At 46.1% G+C, this 22415-nt stretch overlaps 1 long non-coding RNA gene across 1 annotated transcript in view; it reads right to left on the bottom strand.

Moving 5' to 3' along the window:
• Window positions 1–14428, bottom strand: part of LOC309809611 — a 28971-nt gene extending 14543 nt beyond the window's left edge. Inside the window, exons 1-2 of the long non-coding RNA XR_014294885.1 lie at window positions 14218–14428; window positions 11868–11963 (exon numbers count right to left, since the gene is read on the bottom strand). This is a non-coding gene — a long non-coding RNA (uncharacterized lncRNA). The remainder of the gene's footprint in view (window positions 1–11867; window positions 11964–14217) is intronic.
• Between the last annotated feature and the right edge of the window lie 7987 nt (window positions 14429–22415).

The raw sequence follows: 22415 nt of genomic DNA, 5'->3' as shown, positions 1-22415 counted from the left end.
GTGATATTAGGATATACAAAGCACGAGAAAAGGTCTTTCATTTCTGACCATTGCCAACGCGTTCTGGTCTCCACTGCTAGATGCTTGATGTCAGTACGGGACGGCATTCACCTGGGAAGATTACAGTGGTCCGAGCATCCCTGCCTGAGTTCAGGGTCACCAGGAATCTTCCAGGGACACATGGGGAGGAAGGTCCCCAAATATAGTAAGAGATCGGACAATTCAGATTGCGATGACTCACTGCTAAGTAATTTATAATATTAAAGGGAAAGACTTTGCAGTTCTAAGGAAGGCATGGGTGAGTCCTGGGAGCAAACTCCGGCTTTTGTGTCACACAGAAGGTTTGCAGCTTTCTCAAGGGCAGGTCAGGAGAGCAACAACTGGATCACTCCTCTGGCCAAAGAAGTAAAAAAAGGTCTACAATCATTTCTGAAGTTAATGGATATTTTTGTGTGTTTGTGTGGCTTAAACAACATTTATTTCTCACAGTTCTGAAGGCTGAGATGTGCAAGATCAAGGTGCCAACAGATTTAGTATCTGGTGAGGGTTCCCCTCCTGGTTCATAGATGGTTGGTTTTTGGTTTTTTTTTTGCGGTACACGGGCCTCTCACTGTTGTGGCCTCTCCCATTGCGGAGCACAGGCTCTGGACGCGCAGGCTCAGTGGCCATGGCTCACGGGCCCAGCCACTCCGCAGCATGTGGGATCTTCCCGGACCGGGGCACAAACCTGTGTCCCCTGCATCAGCAGGCGGACTCTCAACCACTGCACCACCAGGGAAGCCCGGTTGATAGATTTTTATTATGCTTTCTCCCATGGGAGAAAAAACCCAAACCTCAGTGCTCCTTACACAAGCAAACCATTGATGCTGGTCCAGGGTGGTGGTCTGGGCACCAACTTTGCCTGAAGCAAATGTTAAGGAAACGTTTCGTGTCCACCTGGGGCAACATCCAGCCACTGGTCTAGCTTAGATGGGGGTGGAGTCAGGAAGAACTGTGGAATGTGTTATTTGTTTAGTTAATAAGTTTACTGTAGAAGTTAATTTGAGTGATGTTAACAAGCCTCCTTGCCAGTTTCTGGGAAATAATCTGGAACCAGTACTTTGGGGAACAAACATGCAGATGCAAACTGGTAGATTTGGGGTTCAGAAGGAACATGTTCTGAGTCCATAGTCGGCTTGGTCCCCTCTGTGCAATAACCATGGCAACAGGTGGGCTGGGCAAGCAGGCTGGCTATTCAGAATGATCTGCATGAGAATGTCTGCCTTAACAAAGTCCTTCAAACCTGTCTACCAAGCAGGAAAGTCCAGCAGGGTAAGGAAGGGTTGCAATTAGGGGGACCTCATGATATGCTGAAGCACTGGAAAAAGAAGAAAGCAAACACAGGGCACATTAATAAGCAAGCTTCCACTGTGAGCAGTTGAGTCTCAGTCCCCCTGGGAAACTGCACCCAACTCACCTTCGAGGGCAAGGAGTCTGGCTATTGGACCACCACTTTCCACCCATCCTTGCTTTAGGGCCGTTTCAGGGTGTTAATCCCATGGCATTCTGGTCTGCCTTGTCCCCTGGCTGGACATGTTTCTGGCCAGTGAACAAGTAGCATGTTGTAGCAGTGTCCCATGTCACCTGATACTCAAGACATGCAACTACAAATCACACTGTTGATGAAACCCAAAGCCTTTTAGTGCATCATCTTTGACTATTAAGAAATGAGGACTGAAGATATTTATCTGTTGTTTCCCATGTTGAGATGCCTGAATGGCACAAAAGTGAGATAGTTCATGTCTCTCTCCTAGTTTTCCATTGCTGCTTCTCTCAGTTAATCCTCACCTTCTGCAGTGCACATCATTAGAGGCTTAAAAAAGGACACTTACCTTCCTATTTTCCCAAGATACATTGTTCTTTATTTAAAACACAATTATAAATAATATTGGGGCAAGGTGCTATGTATGTTGAGTAAATTTTAAAAGGAAAGGAATTATACTCATTTATGCATAAGATGTCTTGTGTATAATTGGAAGTTGAAAATATTTCTATGTGAATAAATTTAAAAATTAATCAGTCTTTAAGTGCACAAAATCTTTTTCTACTTACAAAATGGGTCCAATTTTACTTATAAAAATACACTTAAATAAGCAAGTTCTGTACTAGAGACAGCCCTTCATGCTTTTAAATAGAGCAATATTCTCAGCAGATGAAGTTTGTTTTTCTTTTTTTTAAAATTGAAGTAGAGTTGATTTACAATGTTTCACGTGTACAGCAAAGTAATTCATATATATATATATGTATATATATACATATATATTCTTTTTCAGATTCTTTTCCATTATAGGTTATTACAAGATATTGAGTATAGTTCCCTGTGCTATACAGTAGGTCCTTGCTTGTTATCTATGTTGTATATAGTAGTGTGTATCTGTTAATCCCAAATTCCCAATTTATCCCTCCCCAGTTTTCCCTTTTGGTAACCATATGTTTGTTCTCTATGTCTCTGAGTCCATTTCTGCTTTATAAGTAAGTTCATTTGTAGCATTTTTTTTAGATTCCACATATAAGTGATAGCATATGATATTTGTCTGTGTCTGACTTATCAGTGAAGTAAGATTTTATGGTATCACATGGATTCATTTTAATTTGTGCTTTTTTTAACAACAAAAAGAAAATGGTCCCATGGGCTTCAAGCCTGGAGATTATGTTTTCTTTCTCATTTTCTGTGTGATTCATCGTCTCATTCTAGGCAAGCTGCACTGTCTGGGTCTTCACTCTCTCACCTTTTTAGAGAAGCCAAATTGTACCTTTAAGGACCATCTCTCCACAGAGGGTGTAAATATCCAGAAGCCCATGTAGCCTGCTGTCTATAGATGATAAACATCAGGCCTGAGCTTCTCACCACATCGGGAATTTAGATTCTAAATGCCCAGGGGGCCGGAGTTGTGTCACAGAGTCCACTGTAACTTCCCCAGATGGCTGAGATAGTGTAGGAATTCCTCCTTCCCTGTTGGCTGAATACTAGACCCCAGTGGATGAACAGCGTCTCTGGGAGGAAGGTGGTGAGAATCATTTCTGAGGAAAGGGAGACCCCTTTGCTCCTCCATAGGTGCCCAGTGAAAATTGCTCTCTGGGCTGTACATTGAGTTTTATCCTCACTTATGTATGGGCGTGGACAGATAAAGGGAAGGGCGATGGAGAGAAGCCATGGGTAGTTCCTCCAGCTCGCCCTGGAGGTGAGAGGGGTAGGAGGGGTGAACTGACTAGTTGCTTGTCTGAAGCCACCTTTCTGGGATATACTGCAGGACTTGTGTCCTCATCCTGTCCTGGGCCTTCTCGGGGTTTACCTGGGTCTTCTTCCTCCAGACACAGAATCCCATGTTTTACTTTTCTCAAGATCAGAACAGAAAGATCCCAGATCTTGGTCCCCAGTTGTAGAAATGGCTAGGATGCAGGTCCTGTGGAAAACGTGACTTTCCTATCTGGGAGTCTCGTCGCTTAACTGGAGGGTCAGCTGGTGAGTCAGCCCGGGTGCTACTCTGGTTCTGGAATCCAGGATGATAGCACTGCTTCCTGGGAACTGAAGCGAATATTCTGGGCTGGAAGATGGGTGGGAGACGCAGACAAATTGCTGGCAGTAAGTTCTGATCCAAGCCCTCGGGCCCAACTGTGCAGGCATCTTCTCCAACCAACTTCCCTCTCTGCCCTCCTACAAGGCCAAGAAAGCAGCTCCCTGTAGCTCTGATTGCCTTGGGTTTGGCCTCTGTATCTAATTTCATTCTGTTTTTTCAAGGTTTCAGATAAGTTGGAAAAATTAATTTCATGTGTTTTGAGAATAAAATTTGTAATTATGACAGAATCCCAGAAAATAAAAAGTTTAGAGCTCAGGAAAGGCATCCATCTAGTTACAAACTTATATTGTTGACGAAAGTGAGGGAGAAGCTTCTGTGAATGTAGCCCAGAGGATTTCCTGGAAAGTCCAGCTGGCTGGACCTCGTCAATATCCATTCTTAGACATATAGCTTGGCTTGCAAATCAAGCTGTTTTCAGAGAAGTTCAGCTCATGGCTCATAAGTTCTTTATTTAACTAGAGGAAATGGTCTATTTTGAAGAACACTCATAACTAAAAATTCATGCGATGTGAATTTTTGGAGACAAAATCTGTTTTTCTGACTGTATAAAACTCAGGGGGAAGGCAGAGTGTTTGGTCTCAATCTTTGCTGATGGGCTGGATCCTCACTGTGACTCCATCTCCACTCAGGCTGGGCGTCCCATCCCACTCACAGGACTGCATGTTCTTCCTTTCAAGGATCTTTGATCTTCTCCATGATTCAGATCAGCCCCTGGGATAATTGGGAAGGAGAAACTCATCCTCACCATGTGATGCATCTCTTCTTTTTTATGACTCCACCACCCATGGCTTCACCCTCTAGTGATCAAATACAGGCTTGGCCATCAAACCTTCCTTTTTTATCTTCTTCCTTCTATGAAGCTGAAGGGGAACAAGATACAGGAAGTATCTTTAAGTTCTCTTTGTGATTTAACTCAAACAGAATCTGGGCTCCACCTGGTCCACACTCATCCTGGAGTCAATTCAAAGAAACAATCCCAAAGTGATCAAGACCTTCCCATGTCCATCACTGCAAGCAAGACTCAGGCATGTGCTGCCTTGTACAGAGTCTGAGCCCTTGATGGGGATGGCGCCCTGAAAACAGGGAAGGTCCAGTCTCAGGTGGGGCTGACATAAAGCACATCCTGTTGGCCGATGTGAAATATTGAATTCCATTTCAAGTAGCTTCATGTTCTCCAAAGAGAGGTTTGGGGAGGAGATTTAAGCAATCAAGTTATTCCTTTTATGCACCAAACATTTATTGAAAACCTAGTATGTACTAGCTCATGTCCTAGGTACTGGAAGTAGAATAGGTATAAAAACATCAATAATAAATAAAAACTCTCCCCTCAATGCAGCTTATATTTCAGTTGGAAAGATGAACAATAAATAAAGCTGGTGACAGGAGGGTCATAGAGACCATGGTGAGGCTTGGCCTTTGTCCTAAATGAGATCAGGTCTGCAGAGTTTTGAGCAGCACAGTGACATCGACTGACACGTGATTTAACAGGATCACAGCGCTTGCTGGGTTGAGGATAGACTCATGGGGCAAGGGCAGAAACAGGGAAGCCAGAGGAGATTACAGTGAGAATCCAGATGAGAGCTAAAGTTAATGGAGGCTTGGGTCAAGGTGGTGGCCATGGAGGGGGAGATACGGTCAAATTCTGGATTCGAGATGAGGGTAGAACTGATCAGTGGGAAATGGGTGCTTTCCAGCCTGATGGACTAGAAGAATGAATTTCCCCCCAGCAGATATGGGAAAGGCTGTGGGAAGAGTGAGTTTGGTCGGGGGAGGGGAGATAAGGAGCCTGGCTTGTGCATGTTAAGTTTGCTCTGTGTGTGTGTGTGTGTGTGTGTGTCCCATCCCAGAGGACATATAATGTAGGCAGTCGGGGATCCAGGCATAGATCTCAGGGGAGAGGGGTGGAATGGGGTGAGATTTTAGAACTATCAGCACTTGGTGTGAGGGCGGAGAGTGTCCCTCTTGTTCGTGCTGACTCCCGATACTTAGAAGAGGACCTAACTCCCAGCGGGCTTTCAACAAGGATTTGTTGGCTGTGACGGCTCCCTGGTGCTCCATCCAGCTTCCCTCCTCCAGACAGATGCACCCTCCTCAGCTGCAGGAAATAAGGGCTGCCGATGGCTCATGGCTGCTTCCCTTACTGGGAATTGCCCTCAGCCCCAGGGAACTCCTGACTCAGGGTTCTCCTGGTCCCAGAGGTGTGCCATGGCCAATGACCACCTGACTTGGGGACACAGAGACCCAACTCTCTCCCCTCTGTTGGGACGACTCTGCAGGAGCATCCCATCTGCAGAGTTACCTGCCGGTTGCCTGGGGATCTTATTTGCAGCCACGTTATAGGTCAGCTGTCCCCGTGTCCAGCCTCCTCCATGTCCCTGTGGAGTTCTCCTGGGAACACTGCCTGGTAACCCTTCTGCTGGTCTGTTTCCAGGGATCCCAATCTCACACATACTGAGAGAATCAGTACAAGGCTCTGTTGATTTCACTTTCTCAGGAGAATCTTCTCTGCTTCCTTGGAGTAAATCACGTCCCTGTTAGAGGCACTCATGGTTCTTTGTATTTTTCTTCCAGACACTGCTTGCTTGTTATTTCTCAGATTATTTGGTTCATGTTCCTCTCCCTGAGCCTTTGTGGCAAGGACTAGGGGGTGTTGCCCAATGCCTAGTAGATGTTTAGAAAATATTAATAGAATGAGTGAATCTGCCAGCTACAGCCCAGCTATAGCTGAGCCAGATTCACCCTGGGAGTATAACCCTTGGAAAGTGTGTCAGGACTCAGTGTAAAACTCTAGCAGGGTTTGGCCTCCATCCCCTGATGGGTCCCTGCTGTAGCCCTTGGTGTAGGCTTCACGGGTTCCAGGCTGTGGCTTTTTAGGGTCCCCAGCTGGCCCTCCCTCCCCCACCATGGGGGCCGACATTTCTCAGCCCGTCTCATCACTCCCCACCCCACACAAAGTCAAAACCTCCAGTGTGAAGACAAAGCAGCTGGCATGTGTCCGTGTTTTGCCTGAGGATAAATGTTGGGAAAATAAATAAATAGAGGAAAAAGACAATGATCCTTCTTCAAGGAAAGTGGAGAAACAAATGATTTGGAATCCTTTTCCAAAACAAGACATCAAGGCTTAGTGAGAGGCAGCCAGACTCTATCTCAACGGAAAAGTAGTTATTCTGCCTCGCCTAGTTCATGGAGAATCTCTAAGGCTTTCCCCCAGTTTCTGACAGCCTCCCACCAGACTATCTTTGAGATCAGCGCTGCTTTGTGTGGATGTCCTTACAATATCGTACTCCGCTGGTCTTCCAGGCCACGCAGCCTTGAGCCAAAAGTGAAGACCGCTCAGGAGGTGAGCTGACCAGCCTCATTCTACCTTTGACCAATGCAACCTAGAGAGGGCTTTCTAGAGGCACCAGTGTCCACCTGAGTCAGGTGGCCTTCAACCTTGGCCCTGACATACGGTGTGTGCCCTACCTCTTCCTGTGGCATTCAACTTCACGGGATTCGCCATGACTCTTCGTGCAGGACAACTGACACGCCGCATCACCTCATCTGACCTTCACAAACAGCTGTAAAGCAGGTGATCCATCATCATTCTACAGACTCAGAGACTGAGGCTCAGACAGGTGAAGCAACATTCCCAGGGACACGCACCAGGTAAGAGACAGATTCCTGACTCAATCCAGGTGGACGACACCAGCAAACAGGACTTGAACACCTGTGCTTTACAGCCTCTTGCAATGGCACCTTGTGTTGGCTGCTTTGCTACATTATCTCAAATCCCCACAACCACCCAGTGGGGGTGAGGTACGATTGTATTCATTAGAGATGAGCGAGTTGAGGTTCAGAGCAATTAAGTGCATGTCTAAGACACAGTGTTAAGTGGTAGAAACAGGGCTTGAGTCTTCCAGGCTCAAAGGCCTTGTGACGCTTGACACTATGACATCTGGGTCAAGTAGGCTCAACTCTCTGTGTTCCGATACAGTAATGTCTTCATTGCAACCGTGCACTCAACAGACTGCATCTCTTCCTGACTTTACACTTCCCCAAACGGTGGTTCAACCAAAGCTTCAGACGAAAGATTTCAATGCCTCCCCGTCAGGATGAATTGGAAGTTATGGGCTCTGATGCAACAGAAGCAAAGCCTCTGTCTTTGAACATATAACTGCCAAGGACCACAGAGCTCTCAGAGAGACCCTTCACCCTTGGGTCACCAGCAATTCTACAACTGTTTGTTGTTCCTTAAACAAGACAACCATCCTCACAAACCAGAGTTCACGTGCTCCCAGGTTAAAGCAGCTCATGTGTACAGCAGCTGACCACGAGCTGGTCCATTTCAAAAGCAGCTCTATTCCCAAACCACTCTGAATTAAACAGACATGTTCTAAGGGAATCACTGGGGAATGTTCTGTTTTCAAGATGGTGACATAAATTCTCTAAGAATTCTATTTTGCTGCCAGACTCATGTCAGATTATCAAAGATGTGTTTTGGATAAGATTTGTACTTGGGATGAGTTTAGGAGAAGAAAGAAAGAAAGAGAAGGAAGCAGTTATCTGTCCTGGTCTCTACAGCTCTTAGGAAGGAAAAGTAAAAGAACAACTTTAGCTATCAAGTCCCTCCACCAACACAGGGTCAGGCAGGCTGGTGGGGGGGATAGACACCAAACAAGTGTGCTAGTAGGGAAAGCTGTGGTCGCTGGAACCAGGCAGAGGGGCTCAGCCAGAGGAACGCCCCTTAGCCCTGCTGCAGGGGTGCATGCCACTGAAGTGCCCCAGGAAGTTACAAGAGGAGAGTTGTGTGTCAGTCCAGTCGATTCTTATTCCTGTGTTTGGACAACTAGACCAGGACAATGCTGATCTCACCACGGAACAGACACTTGGGTCTGTCGAACACACACACACAGCAGCCAGGGAGGTGGGAAGCAGTACAGTTTTACAGATGGCTTTGGGCAGTCTGATAGTTTGGGTGATTATCCACAAATACACACCTCCACTCCCAAGCAGCTCCATCACATTGGGACACACTCTGTCCAATGGAATGTAGGCAGATGGGGAAGGAGCACAAGCCTTTGATGTGCTTGGGCAGTTTGCCTTTCTCTTATGCACTGAGGTCTGCTATTAAAAGAGCTTCCTTTGTGTGGTTGCTGCCTCTTCAGCCTTGACCCCTGAACTAAACTTAGCAGCAGACCTGAGTTTATCCTAAAGCCCAGAGCCAAGCCCAGCTGACCCACAGTCTGAAACAGAGCTGCCCACCGAGCCCAGGGCTGACCAGCTCCATGACATCAACATGTAGGCCCATGAACATGAGGGTAAAAATTTGCAAAAAGCCATTGCATTTGGGAATGTTTGTTATGCAGCATTACTGTGGAAATAGCTAGCTGATACAGAAAGGTTGTATAATTAACCAAACTCAGGGAGAAGTTTGATTTTAAGCATTCATATTTTCCCACCTCTAAATCCAGTGTTCTTGTAATTATACCACATAGAGCAAACAGTGTGGAGGTGGGAAATCAAGACAAATTTGAGGAAGAGTCCCCACTACTGGCTACTGAAGCTTCCAGAAGACAGAAGAAGAACATTACACAGGAGCTTATTCAGGAGAAGGATTTACTGACAAATATCCCTAGTATCCCTAGATTTAGGTTTCCAGAAGATGTTCTACAGGAATTATTTGTCATTTTCATCCAATTGAAAAAATTACAGCCATGCTAATTCATGTGTTTATTTGTGAGCCAAAAATGTTTCAATATATAGTTCTCCCTGTATTTAAACTTGGCTGGAGTACCTGTTTTCAACATTGTAAATAAAGTGCTGAATCAGCAGAAACTATGTGATAGTCTTAAAATTTAGCATGGGAGAATTTTTTTTTTTGGAGGGAGGGAGTTTCAAATTTCCATTCTCACTTCAAGAATAAGAATTTATTATTACATGCAAAATTTTTAACATCTTTTTTCTAACATAAAGCTCTTGAATCATGGTAGATAAACAGATGCCCCTTAATTTTTACTTTTAAAAAAATTCCATTGGGAAATGCTATGCGTAAATATTTTTAAGCATCTTATGAGTATAAAAAAAGAGGTTTTCCCATCCAAAAAAAGAAATTTAAAAATCACCCCTGTGCTCTAAAATCCCTGGACTTCTACCATTAAGTTGCAGTTCTCTGAAGAGCCTGAACTGGGATCTGCATTTTTATTGGCTTTCCATACATGACAGGCACTGTGCTGAGTGCTTCATATACACACTTCTGAGTCATCAGAACAGCCTGGGTGGTCTGTCGTGGAATCTACACTTTGCAGACCAGGCTCAGAGAAGTTACTTTCCCAGAGACTTAACTAATAGGTGGTGGAGATCAGGACTGAACCCAGGTGTGTCTGGCTCCGAACTCCATGCATTTTACACCACTTCAGGATGCCTCCTCCCGGGCTATTTCTTCCTCATTGGGTCAAGGAGTCAGCAGGAGTGATGCTGACCCTTTCAGCAAGGACAGGGAGCATGGGGCTGGGTTGGGGCCGGTTTTTGATGCAGGAAGGACCTCAAGCTCAGAGCATCTCTGTCACTAATGCCGGACTTCACCCCGTTCATCTGGCCCCTCTCTTTCTGTTTTCAATTTGAGACTTTTTTTACTAGCTTGTCTAGTGGAGGGATGTGTGTGAGGCTCGGTCAATTTTCCTTTTACTTAGAAATTAAACTAAACACTTTGTGTTTAGAGAGGGGGAATGTATGGGTAAAGAAGTTAAACAACAATCATGGAAGGCTGGAGGCTTTACTTTTTCCTTTGTGCTTGCCTTTTGTTAAGAGAATTACTCATGATTTAGCTACATTATCATAGAGGCATAGTTTTAAAAATTAGTCTTGACTGTTTCAACTTTAGGGGGAAATATGATATCTTATAATGTATATTTTTCCCCACAGGATGCCAGCGTCAACAGCAGCTAGGTTGAATCATCAGTGACTTGGTGAAAATTAATGATCAAAGCTAAACATTGACATTTTCGCATTTTCTCTAACAATTGCTGACACCACATTTTTGTTATTCATATATGATCATTTACAATTGCTCAAGCCAAATATCCAGGGATATATTCTTGATTCTTCTTTTCCCTCCATCATTGACATCCAATACATTAGCACAGTGGTCCCCAACCTTTTTGGCACCAGGGACCAGTTTCATGGAAGATGATTTTTCCATGGACCAGGATGAGGGGGATGATTTCAGGATGATTCAAGCACATTACATTTATTGTGCACTTTATTTTGATTACTATTACATTGTAATATATAATGAAATAATTATACAACTCACCATAATGCAGAATCAGTGGGAGCCCTGAGCTTGTTTTCACTTACCACTCACTGATAGGGTTTTGATATGAGTCTGCAAGTAATTGATTTATTATGGTCTCTGTGCAGTCAAACCTCTCTGCTAATGATAATCTGTATTTGCAGCCGCTCCCCAGCGCTCGCATCACCGCCTCGGCTCCACCTCAGATCATCAGGCATTAGATTCTCATAAGGAGCGCTCAGCCTAGATCCCTTGCATGCGCGGTTCACAGTAGGGTTCACGCTCCTATGAGAATCTAATGCTGCCGCTGATCTGACAGGAGGCGGAGCTCAGGTGGTGATGTGAGCGATGGGGAGCGGCTGTAAATACAGATGAAGCTTCGCTTGCTTGCCGACCACTCACCTCCTGCTGTGTGGCCCGGTTCCTAACAGGCCACGAACCGGTACTGGGGTTTGGGGACCCCTGCATTAGCACATCCTATAGATTGGTCTCTGAAACCTCATCTCTCTTCACTTCTCTCCGTTGCTATGGCTATGTCTGGTCCTGGATGAACTCTCCCCTAGATAAACTGGAGCATTGGTAATAGTGAGGCCAGACAATAGGTTCTAGTAGGGACTTGCCCAAACCTGAATGTATGGTGACTCCCCCTAACATCCATCTTCTTCACTGGGGAGGCCCAAATCCAGGGTCAGGCCCAAATCCCACGTGTGATCTTTCAGGCTGGACCACAAGCAAATACAAGGCTTTGCCCAGCAGACCTCGTGGGGGAAAGCCTCCCCCTCACACCAGACTTGGGGCACAGTCTGCATGCTGCAATTTTCTGGAGGAAGCTGCAGTCAAGGACTCAGGTGCTGCCGGGGCAGCCGTGCTCTGCACATGTCTGCTTCCCCAGCCCAGGTGCCTCTATTTGGAGGTCTCTTAAATGGGAACATTGGCTGAGCACTTTGCCCTACTTTGGCCTTTCCTCTCCCTCTTACCTGGCCTACAGGTCCATAAAGAAGCAGAGGCTCCTCTGAGTGAGACGTTCCTCCCGTCAGGTCCACGTCCACCTGGCCCCTGCCCAGTGCCTTTCCCTGGGGAAATGGAAAACTGGGTGGGTGGGGGAAGTGCCTCTTCTTGCCTGTTGTTTGCACTGCTGCAGGCAGGGATAAAGGCTCATTGCCCTACAATCACTTCAATACCCAGCAGCTCGATCTACAGAGTAACAGAGAGTCACTTTTCTGCACCAAGAATAAAATCCACACTCTACATGGTCCAAAGGCCCAGCATCGTATCGTCTGGACTGTCCCAGAGTCTCCTGCCCGTCCTGCACCTCTCAGAGCAGCTGCACTTGAGCACACCAGCCAGCCCTTCTCTACAGGGTCACCACTTTAATTTCCTTTTAACAATGATCACAGTTTGTCACTATCTCATTTATTATCTGTCCCCCATACTGGAAGAGAAGCTCTACACACGCGGAGTACAGACACACTTTCACTGTGTTTGCCCAGCGCCTGGCACAAAGCACAGACTCAACAGGAAGTGATGAGTGACCATTGGGCTTGTGAGAGGTGCACCTGTGTCCTTTTCCCAACATGAGTTGGATTCAGACAAGGAATGAGTCCTAAATCAAATGCAGGGAATGGAAGGGACCCCATCCAATGACAACTTGTTTTATCTGCAAATGACATGAGGGAGGTCCAAAGGAGCTGTGTGATGTTTTACGCAGACAGGGGGACAGGGATGAAATTGACTTCTTCATCATGGTAATTTTTTTAATTGGTCTTTTTTTTTTTTTTACAACTTTATTGGAGTATAATTGCTTCACAATGGTGTGTTAGTTTCTGCTTTATAACAAAGTGAATCAGTTATACATATACATCTCTTCCCATATCCCTTCCCTCTTGCGTCTCCCTCCCTCCCACCCTCCCTATCCCACCCCTCCAGGCAGTCACAAGACACCGATCTGATCTCCTTGTGCTATGCAGCTGCTTCCTACCAAATGTAAGGTAGATAGCTAGTGGGAAGTAATTGGTCTTTTCTGACTACGATATAAGCTCTATAATGACAGGACTCTGGAGAATTTTTCGCTTGTTTTTTACTGTTTATTTTTGGTCTTTTTTTGCCGCTGTTTCCTCAGTGCCTAGAACCATACCTGGCAGGTAATAACAGGTACTCCACAAATATCTGGAGATATGGGAGTGATGTCAGAACTACTGTAGCCTCTGTCTTAAGTCTTTGAGGACACAGAGAAAAGTAAACGAGCGTTCATCAACAAAATACTGCAGAGGGCTTCCCTGGTGGCACAGTGGTTGAGAGTCCACCTGCCGATGCAGGGGACACGGGTTCGTGCCCCGGTCCGGGAGGATCCCGCATGCCACGGAGTGGCTGGGCCCGTGAGCCATGGCCGCTGAGCCTGCGCGTCCGGAGCCTGTGCTCCGCAACGGGAGAGCCCACAACAGTGAGAGGCCCGCGTATCACAAAGAGAAAAAAAACAATTACTGCTGATTGGGAGACTTGGGCTTCAGCGAGAGTCACACAGATCAGGGTGGCAAATACCAAACCCCCTCTACCCCTCCCCCTCCCGACCCACAGCAGAGGTGAGAGCTTTTTGCACCTGAGCCCAGAGTAGCTTCAGACTCTCCCGTCAGCGCTCTGCATGCCTCACCCAGATCCCCTCGGATCCTTTCACCACCTCAGTGTTTCCAGCTGCCCAGCGTGTCTCACCATTGAGCACCAGCTTCTGGCCAGCCTGGCGCTGGGAAACATTCTCTTCCACGTGGAGGTGACATGAGACCCAAGAAGAAGCGGAGGGGAGGAGAAGCAGAGATTGGATGAGTCCTTTTCCTAGTTAATCACTTTCCTTTTTCTCTTCTTTTCCACACATTTAGGAGTAAGACTCCGTGAGAGAAATCCAGAGAAATGAGCTGACTGCATTGAGGCCTGAGGAGCTCCGAGAGCCTCTTTATGGAGGCTTGGAGCGACCAGTGGTCTGGGATCCCAGTCTCCTTCCCTACACAGGACACTCACTGCCAGTGAGGTGGTGGGACCTGGGGACTCTAGGATGACTGGCCAGCCTGTTTCAGTGGAAGCATTGTTCTTCCTGCAGCATCAATGACCAAAACTTTCAAGTTCCTAGAAAATTCTATGGTCTGCTTCTCTGCATAGGCCTCTCAAAGCTGTTATACTCAAGGCTTACTTGACGTAGGGGAATAAAATTAACTTTTAAATGCAGTTACAACTTTTCCATTTCTTACTTATCTGGGTTACTTTGGCTAAGCCTGAGCTCACAACTTTCAAGCATTCAACATTTTTGGAATAAAAACAAAGTCATCAGAAAACACTCACCCATCTTGTCCTGCTCTGACTAATTCTGAAACCATGGGTACTTTCTTTGAGCTGTGGGAAATACAATTTGGTGGTCCCATCTTGTCTCTGTCCTGTGCGTGGGTGTCCGCATAGCCAGGAAGCAGTGGGAGGCCCTGAGGTTGAGTCACCCGATTCGATGCCTCTTGGCCACATACATTCAGCTGTTGTCACTGCCCCTAGAATGACTCAGACTCTGAATCCCATTGATGCCTTGGTCCCTGCAGAGCTCTGACAGTCCTCACATAGGATATTTCTTCTTAATTTTTCACCCCCCTCCACTCTGCCAGTGGCTAGATCTTCCCACTGGGGCTTGCAACCACAAGCTAAGGACTGCTGACCTAAGGAATAACTATTTTTGCTTTTGAAGGTTCTCAACCCAGGGAATGGAAGTATTTATATTGTTGGCCTTTGAATTAAGGGCTGAGTCATCTTCTGGGGACGGTATAGGTTATCCCATTAACTCTGGGAATCAGACATTTTCTCAGCTCCTTTGCTGAAGGCTCCCAAGAAACTCAGCGTTAGGGAACAAAGATGAGGTGTCTGAGGTTCAGGGAAGAGAGATCGTTAAGAGACAGCAGACTCAGACGTCGTTGCCCTGAAGCCAAGGAACAGCAATCTTCCGTGAATCTGCCGCGAATCTCTGGGGTTTGGTGCGATGCTCTTGGCTCACAGGACTCAGATGTGAAGCCCATACTACAGACCCAACAGCCCCATCCACAGTCCTGGACCCTGTCCAGTTCTGAGATATCCAAAGACCAGTGATGTCTTTTCCATGGGTTGCCTGAAATTCTCATCTGGGTCTTACCCCTCACATCCATCTTTTCTTGTCATGCCAACCATGCATGGTAAACTGTATCTTGCTGTATAAAGCCTGAGAGCTACAAAGAACATGCCTTACCTAACCCAGTTCCTCTTGTGGGCGGCATCCACCAGAGGCACATGTAATGGCCTAGTGAGAAATGCTAGCTCAGTTAGGAAGAAATAGGACCACAGAGGTCTTTTCAGGGTCACTTGATTCCACTTCCCAACTCCAAGGCAGAGGCTTGGGTTGGATTGGGATGGGTTGGGTGGGAGGATGGGTAGAATTTTTCTGTGCTGTAGGTGAAGTGGCATCGGTGATTCCTCTTCCGAAGGCCACTTCCCGGCCATCTCTCCTGCTCCTAAAGGTCAGGCCTTTAGCACTAATCACTTCATTGCAGCCCCACAGGATTGAGGAAGAGGTATTTTTCCTTAAATGCTTTTAGCCATTCACCTAGCTAATAATACAGACAGCTATTAGTATCAGCATCTTCATAGATGGGGGAGGATAGGCACCTCACCCAACACACACATCTGGGTTGAGATAGAGCCAGATGGTTCCAGATCCCATGTCACGAGGTTCCTGGGAGCATCAGGAGGGCAATCCCACAGTAGAGATGGCTGACCTGGGCTGGATCCTGTGGGCAAGGAGAGCTCAGTGTTACCCCCGCTTGTTGTCCATTATACTGACGTCTAGTTTTTGACGCTGACTTTCTATCCTCTGTCCACACCACCACCTCCTTGAATGCACGTGGTCTCCCAGACCCCAGCCTGGACCTGTCTCCTCTGCCCCCGGGGTTAGTAGTGTCCTGCACTGCTTTTGCTGCCGTGACAAATTACCACACACTTGGTGGCTTGGAATAATGCATTCATTCTCTTACAGGGCTGGAGACCAGAAGTCCAAAATCAGAGTCACTGGGCTGAGATCAGGGTGTTGGCAGATCTCACTCCCTCTGGGGGCTCAGGGGGAACCCATTCCTCGCATCTTCCAGAGTCTGGTGACTGCCGCAGTCCTTGGCTTGGGGCCACATCTCTCCAAACTCTGCCCCTGTGATCCAGTGCCTTCCCTTCAGTGTGTCAAATCTCCCTCTACCTCCCTCTTATAAGGATACATGTGATTGCAATGAGGGACCACCTACATAATCCAGGATAATCTCTCTACCTCAAGGTCCTTGATTTAATCACATCTGCAAAGACCCTGTTTTTTGTTGTTGTTGTTGTGTTGGTTTTTTGTACATAAACTAACATTCACAGGTCCCAGGGATTAGGACATGGTTATCTTTCGGGGAGCTATTTTCCAGCTTACCTCAAACTCAGAATCCATACCTTCACCCTTGGCCTTTGTATTGAGCTGCAGATCTAAATTTCTAACAGCCCACCAGGCACCCAAGGTCAGGGAGAGCAGGTTCTGGACTTGCTGCAGACCACTCCCTTCATACAGCTGCATTAGATGTATAATTAATTCTGAGCCCTGGCGCTGCAGTGACCCAGGAGGACCAGGCAAGGTCTTGCTTTGTCCCTGGGGCAGGTCAGGCTGCACTCAGTCAGTGAGGAGAAACTGACCGCAGCTGGAAATTTGGGGGCAATATCCCAGGTATTTGGGGAATTCGGTAAGCCCGCTGGATCCATTTCCTTGCTTTGTTTTTGCAATCATAGACCTGTCGCAGTGGTCCAGGTTCTGGAACTCTCTGCAGGCTCTGGTCTGTGCAGAGCATTCCGTGTGGATTCATTTCCTTGCTCTGATACATCTGGAGGGAGGGCCTCTCATCAGGAGGGCGACACACTTGATATAAGACACATGAAAGGCACTGGAGGAACAAAATGTCAGAGGCAGCAATAAAGCAGTAACTCCCTCCTAGTGCGGAGTCTCTGGGTCAGGAAGGAAACTCAAAGACACACAGGCTGTGGTCGGTCTCCAGCCACAGTGGTGTCACATGTACCTTGTGAAGACGCGTTTCCCCAGGTTGGGGGCCTGGCCAGGAGTGCTCAGCACAGGTGTTGTGAATTTTGAGTCCACTCTTGCAAGCTCTGGGTAACATCTGGACCTGTAGCTCTGCTGGCTCAGCCACTTGCCAGGAAATGAAGTATTCCACAAAGAAGGGGTTTGTGTATATAAATGAGGGCGTGGGAGAGGTCTCAGAACTGCAGAGAAAGTTCCGTGAAGCTGTACAGTTCTCTGGGACTTAGGGGAAGAAACAGCAGCTGTCCTGTGCAGCCCTTAGGAAACTGTCGGAATTTACATGACAAAAGGAAGCCCCCTATCACCATCTGGCATCATTAGACTAGCTTTCTCTTTTCTTTAGCAAGTATCTGAAGTTGCCTCCAAAGGCAGTGGAAAATTCTTATGAAAAGCCTCACTTCGATGGTTCCTGAAACCTTGCACTCACATATGACCAAACTATTTGCTGTCAAACTTCACCTCTCTCTGGTTCCTAAATCCTAATTCATTGCTAACAGAATCCACCACAAACTAGCTCTCCCACTGGAAAAATCACCAAACCCACAGTGCTGAAAAGTAATCATTATCACATATGCTTTCAATTCCGATGGAGCTTTGAGGGAAACAGGCCTGTTCTTCCACGGTTGGCCTGTCTGCTCCCACCTATCTGGGAGACCAGCATTAAAACCCTTGTAACACAAAGCTTTTCCTCTCTGCTTGCCTGTGGTCCCCTCCTCAGCCGTGTTGCTAAGACCCACAGATGGTCCCCAGAGATGGAAAACCCAGTCCTGCCTTCTACTCTAAAAGTCAAAAAGCATACCTAGGGGATTTTCATTCTTTCAAGAAGAATTCTATGTTATTTTGCTTCTTTTTCCCTCATTCAATTTTTAATGATCCTAAAACAAATCAAAGAGTTGAGTAACACATCTGATTTCTAGAGCACGGATCTTCTGCCAGCACCAAATTAGTGTTCTTACAGGCAATTATGACACAGTGGCAGGAGGGAGGGACTCGCCCCACAGACCTTGCCCAGACTGAAGGCTTCATCACTGTCCTCCCAGAAAGATCAAGAATGGCAGCCAAGCAAGCAGCTTCCAACCCAACGGGGATTGAAACAAATCAGCGGCTGTGTTGATAATTGGTTGTACCAAAGGGTTAGAAACCCATAAGTCTGGGTGGAGAGGGAGAAGTTTTCATGCTATTTTAAAGGGAAATCTATTTGAATTGTGGAGCTTTCTGAGTTTGGCTAGACGCTGCAACTCCAAAGCCCGGAATATGGATGTCTTCCTTGTTAAGAACCAGTGATTACACCTAGCCAAATCCTAAGCTTTACAACAAAACACAGGAGATTGTGGTCCACGCACATGACTATCCAAAGGAAAATCTTCGTTGGTCCCTCTTCTTCCCAGCCACAAAGCTGCTCCTTTGGTTTCCTTTTAAAAGGCTTTGGAAAGACTTAGAAAGGAATTATTCAGGCCTGGGTCTGTGACATTTGTGCCTTCTTGCCCCATCCTGGGACAGTGTCTCGTGGCTTGGCTTTGAGCACCATCTCCCCTGCTGCTGGAGGAGTCTCAGCTAGAGATGGTTCTCAACCTTGGTTTCCCACTGGAATCATCTGGGGAGTTTTAAACATGCTGAGGTGTGGGCTGCACCACCAGAGTTTCCGGTTCACTTGGTCTGGAGATGGCATTTTTGAAAGCTCCCCGGTGACCCTCAAGTGGAGTCAGGGTCAAGAACCACGGGTCCTGGACTCTCCCTCTATGGGTGCTGCTTGTCTCCTTGTATTTAAAGAGTATTTGACTAAAGATGTGGTCTTAGTCTGTTTCAGCTGCTGTAACAAAAATACCACCAAATGGATGGGGGGGCTTAAATAGCAAACATTTATCTCTCACAGTTTTGGAGGCTGGATGTCCAAGATTGAGGTGCAGGCAGATTTGGTGTCTGGTAAGGGTCTTTTTCTGGTTCATAGACGGCCATCTTTTAGCTGTTTCCTCACAGGGCAGAAGGAATGAGGAGTTCTGTGGGGTCCCTCTTATAAGGGCACTAATCCCATTCATGAGGGCTCCACCCTCATGACCTAATCACCCCAAAGTCCCCACCTCCCAAAACCATCACCTTGGGGGTTAGGATTTCAACATACGAATTTTGCGGGGGGACTCAAACACTCAGTCCATAGCAGATGGTATCTCAAAGTGTTCCTGTGATGACCTGTCAAGTTTGCCAGATGCTTGCTTCCTGAAGGAAGGGGAGCAAAAAAGGGTAAGGAATGAAAGGGAAGTAAAGGTACAGATAAATATAAGATGGCCCTAAAAACCCTTCTGCAAGACATGAAGTTCATGCATTTCAGGGAGCCCTATTTAAGAAAAGTAGTATAAAATTAGGAATACAGAACTAAGAACAGGGCTTTTGAAGACTGGTAGAGAGAGAGGTCTTGATCCTTCATCTCTGTGAGCTCTCTGCGAATCTATTTCAGCTTAAATAAATGAACGATGCAGCCACATGGTGGATTGAGGGTGGTCTTTGGACATGATGGAGTTGAAGCACACTTTTCACATGGAGAGATGTTTGTGAAATATTCATTTGAATTAAAAGGGTCACAAAACAGCATGTAAAATCTGCCCCATTTTTATAAAATGCTGTATGCACACTCATGAAACCGTGTCATTATAGTCCAATAGAAAAATGGAAGATGCACTACTATATGTAAGATAGATAACCAACAAGTACCTACTGTCTAGCACAGGGAACTCTACTCAATATTCTTTAATGAACTATATGAGAAGATCTGAAAAAGAAAGAATATATGTACATGTATAACTGAATCAGTTTGCTGTACACCTGAAACTAACACAGCATAGTAAATCAGCTATACTCCAAAAGAACTGAAAAAAGAAAAATGGATGATCGTTCCTGTGAGCTGTAGGACCTCAGGCTTTGGAATGAGGTCACTGAATGGGAATGTCACTGTCCATCATGACTTGGCATCAGTGCTACGATCATGGCACACCCAGACCCAGTACGTCCCACAAAGCTGAAGCTGGCACACTCAAGTCCAGATGAAACGCCTTGCAACTTGCCTGTGGAATTGCATTTCACGAGCCTTAAATAACCTCTTTCTCAAACTCATTTTTTGGGAGAAAAGGAGAGATATTTTAATTCATCCAATGACATACAATCAACATATATTGTACCACTAACATATTCTAACAATTTCTAGAATTTAACATTCTAACTAATGTGTGAAGGACCATAAACACGTATAACGAGACTCTTTGGGAGAAAGACATCTTTCCTAAATGAGAGGAAAGAGGAGGTGGGAAGGGGCAGAGATTCAGACGACAGGGCTTGCACACTGCACGTTTGCTGGGGAATATTTGGGTCAAGGGCGCATAGTGCATTTTGGATTTTCATGGTATTATGTAGAGCATGTCGCATCCTTAGAAGATTCTGGCAACATCTAACTAAATGCCCACATCATGGAATGGTCCACCTGGCATCAGGGGACTAGCTCTTCCTCACCACACAGACCATCCCTACTTCATCTGTGAGTGAGTTCAGTGAGGCTACAGACTTCTTTATGTTATTGAACCTTGTAGTAGAGTTCTTTCCAGGAGTGCTTGCAAAATAAAATCTGCAACTTGGAAAGAACCCCCTTCTTTGGTGTGATAAATGGCCTGTGAATACCACGGGCAACCTGAGGAAGGCAGTCAGAGCATCATACTATGCCCCTGGGTGCAGAGACAGTCAGCAGGGAGTTTACAGTGACCTGAACAGGAAGCACTTCTCTGCTCCCTGACACAGAATATGCTTCAATATAATGTTTGACTGTTGCCACCTTCAGAAAAATCTGAAGACTCTGGTCTAGAGGTTTTGGGCTTTATGCTTTGTCAGGATAGAGACAAGACCAAATCAGAGAAACATCAGAGGCAGTTCTTATAACGCTCCCCATCCAAGAGAAAGAGGAAATGTTCTCTGAAAATTGCAAATATATGCTGATGAGATCAATAAGATGCATGTGTGCTCACAGCTGGGCTGTCCCCACCACAAACTCTGAATGTCCCCTCAGCCATCTCAGTAGGATCTGCATAACTATGCATGTTGCCATGCATGCATCTTTGCAAACAAATTGGAAGCTGTTTTTTGGGGTTTTTTTTCAGTTGTAATCATGCTCCATATGCACATGGCTTTGATTAGTGGGCACATACAAGCTCCAAATCTAATGTCATCTGCGGCTTTTGATTGTATGGGACTGGAAAAATCTTAGTGTACACCCTGGAGATGGTTTGTCTTTGTTATTCTAGTGGCCCCATGGCAGAGCTGACAAAGAGATGGAAGAGAGCAGAGATTCTTCTGACTGCTCGTTCTCAGGACAGTAGGCTGGGTGCAGGCCCGGTCTCTCTCATGTCCCCATCTCCCCTTGGCAAAGGCTCTCACCTGCCTTCTTAACTGATCTCTGAACCCTCCATAGACATACCCCCATGTGAGCAGCTGAGGAATCAGTGTGTGCAAACGTTACACAACCCAGGAAGGACAGGGCACAGTGATAACGAGACTGTGCATTCCTAATTCCTAAACACAAATTGCAGACACTAGAATATCTGGCACCAAAGATGGTGTTGGCATGGAGGGAATTTCTCAGTACACTCCATGAAAACAAACACCTTGTGGTGATTGGGGGGGTGCCCTTTGATGGCACTTTCCCGAAAATATACCCCAGGAAAAAGCTTGCTGAGTTTTAGGATGACTCCTTCCAGAGAAGGGTGAACAATCCTCACCACCATTTTTGACCCTCTTTTCTCTGACTCAGACTAAATCATTAAATACAGTCCACTTTCTCTTAGAAAAACAATAAAATGATAACTTCGGGGGGGGGGGATATTTTTAGACTATAAGAAAAAGGCAGGCAGTCATGTATTGGGCAGAGCAGTGAAAACGGGTAGAAGAGTCTCTGCAGGAATGAGTGCCTCCTAAGACCAAGTTAAGGACACTGCTTCCGGGCCAACTGTGAGAGTTAATCAAGGATGTCTCTAAGGAATGAATCTTGTTCTGTAGGCACATAAGATGCAGATAATTTGAATCTTGTGCTGATTAAAATCTGTAGCGTGTCTGTGGAATTGGATCCAAATGCTGAGAAGTAGAGGAAATGCAAGGTTATTGTCATCCATGGTCAAACAATATAACGAATTGCACACCGAACCTTCTCAATCAGTCATTCTTCATTAGGAAGTAGTTCCGTGTACCTGGTATTGTATTGAGCACTGATGGGCATCCACACAGGGAGAGGAATGAAACTGGTGTAACCTGCCCCACTTTCTCAAGATACAGACATGGGCTTTTTCCTTTGTGTTTCCAATTACTGCTCAGATTGTCATCTTTCCTATTGCAAACAGTACACCCTTCCCACCTCCAATTTATCCCAAAATTCAGTCCAAAGAAGCTT

This window comes from Mesoplodon mirus, assembly GCF_964341445.2.
Source record: "Mesoplodon mirus genome assembly, chromosome: 8".
NCBI lineage: Eukaryota > Metazoa > Chordata > Mammalia > Artiodactyla > Ziphiidae > Mesoplodon > Mesoplodon mirus.
This window is presented reverse-complemented; position numbering and strand designations above follow the sequence as displayed.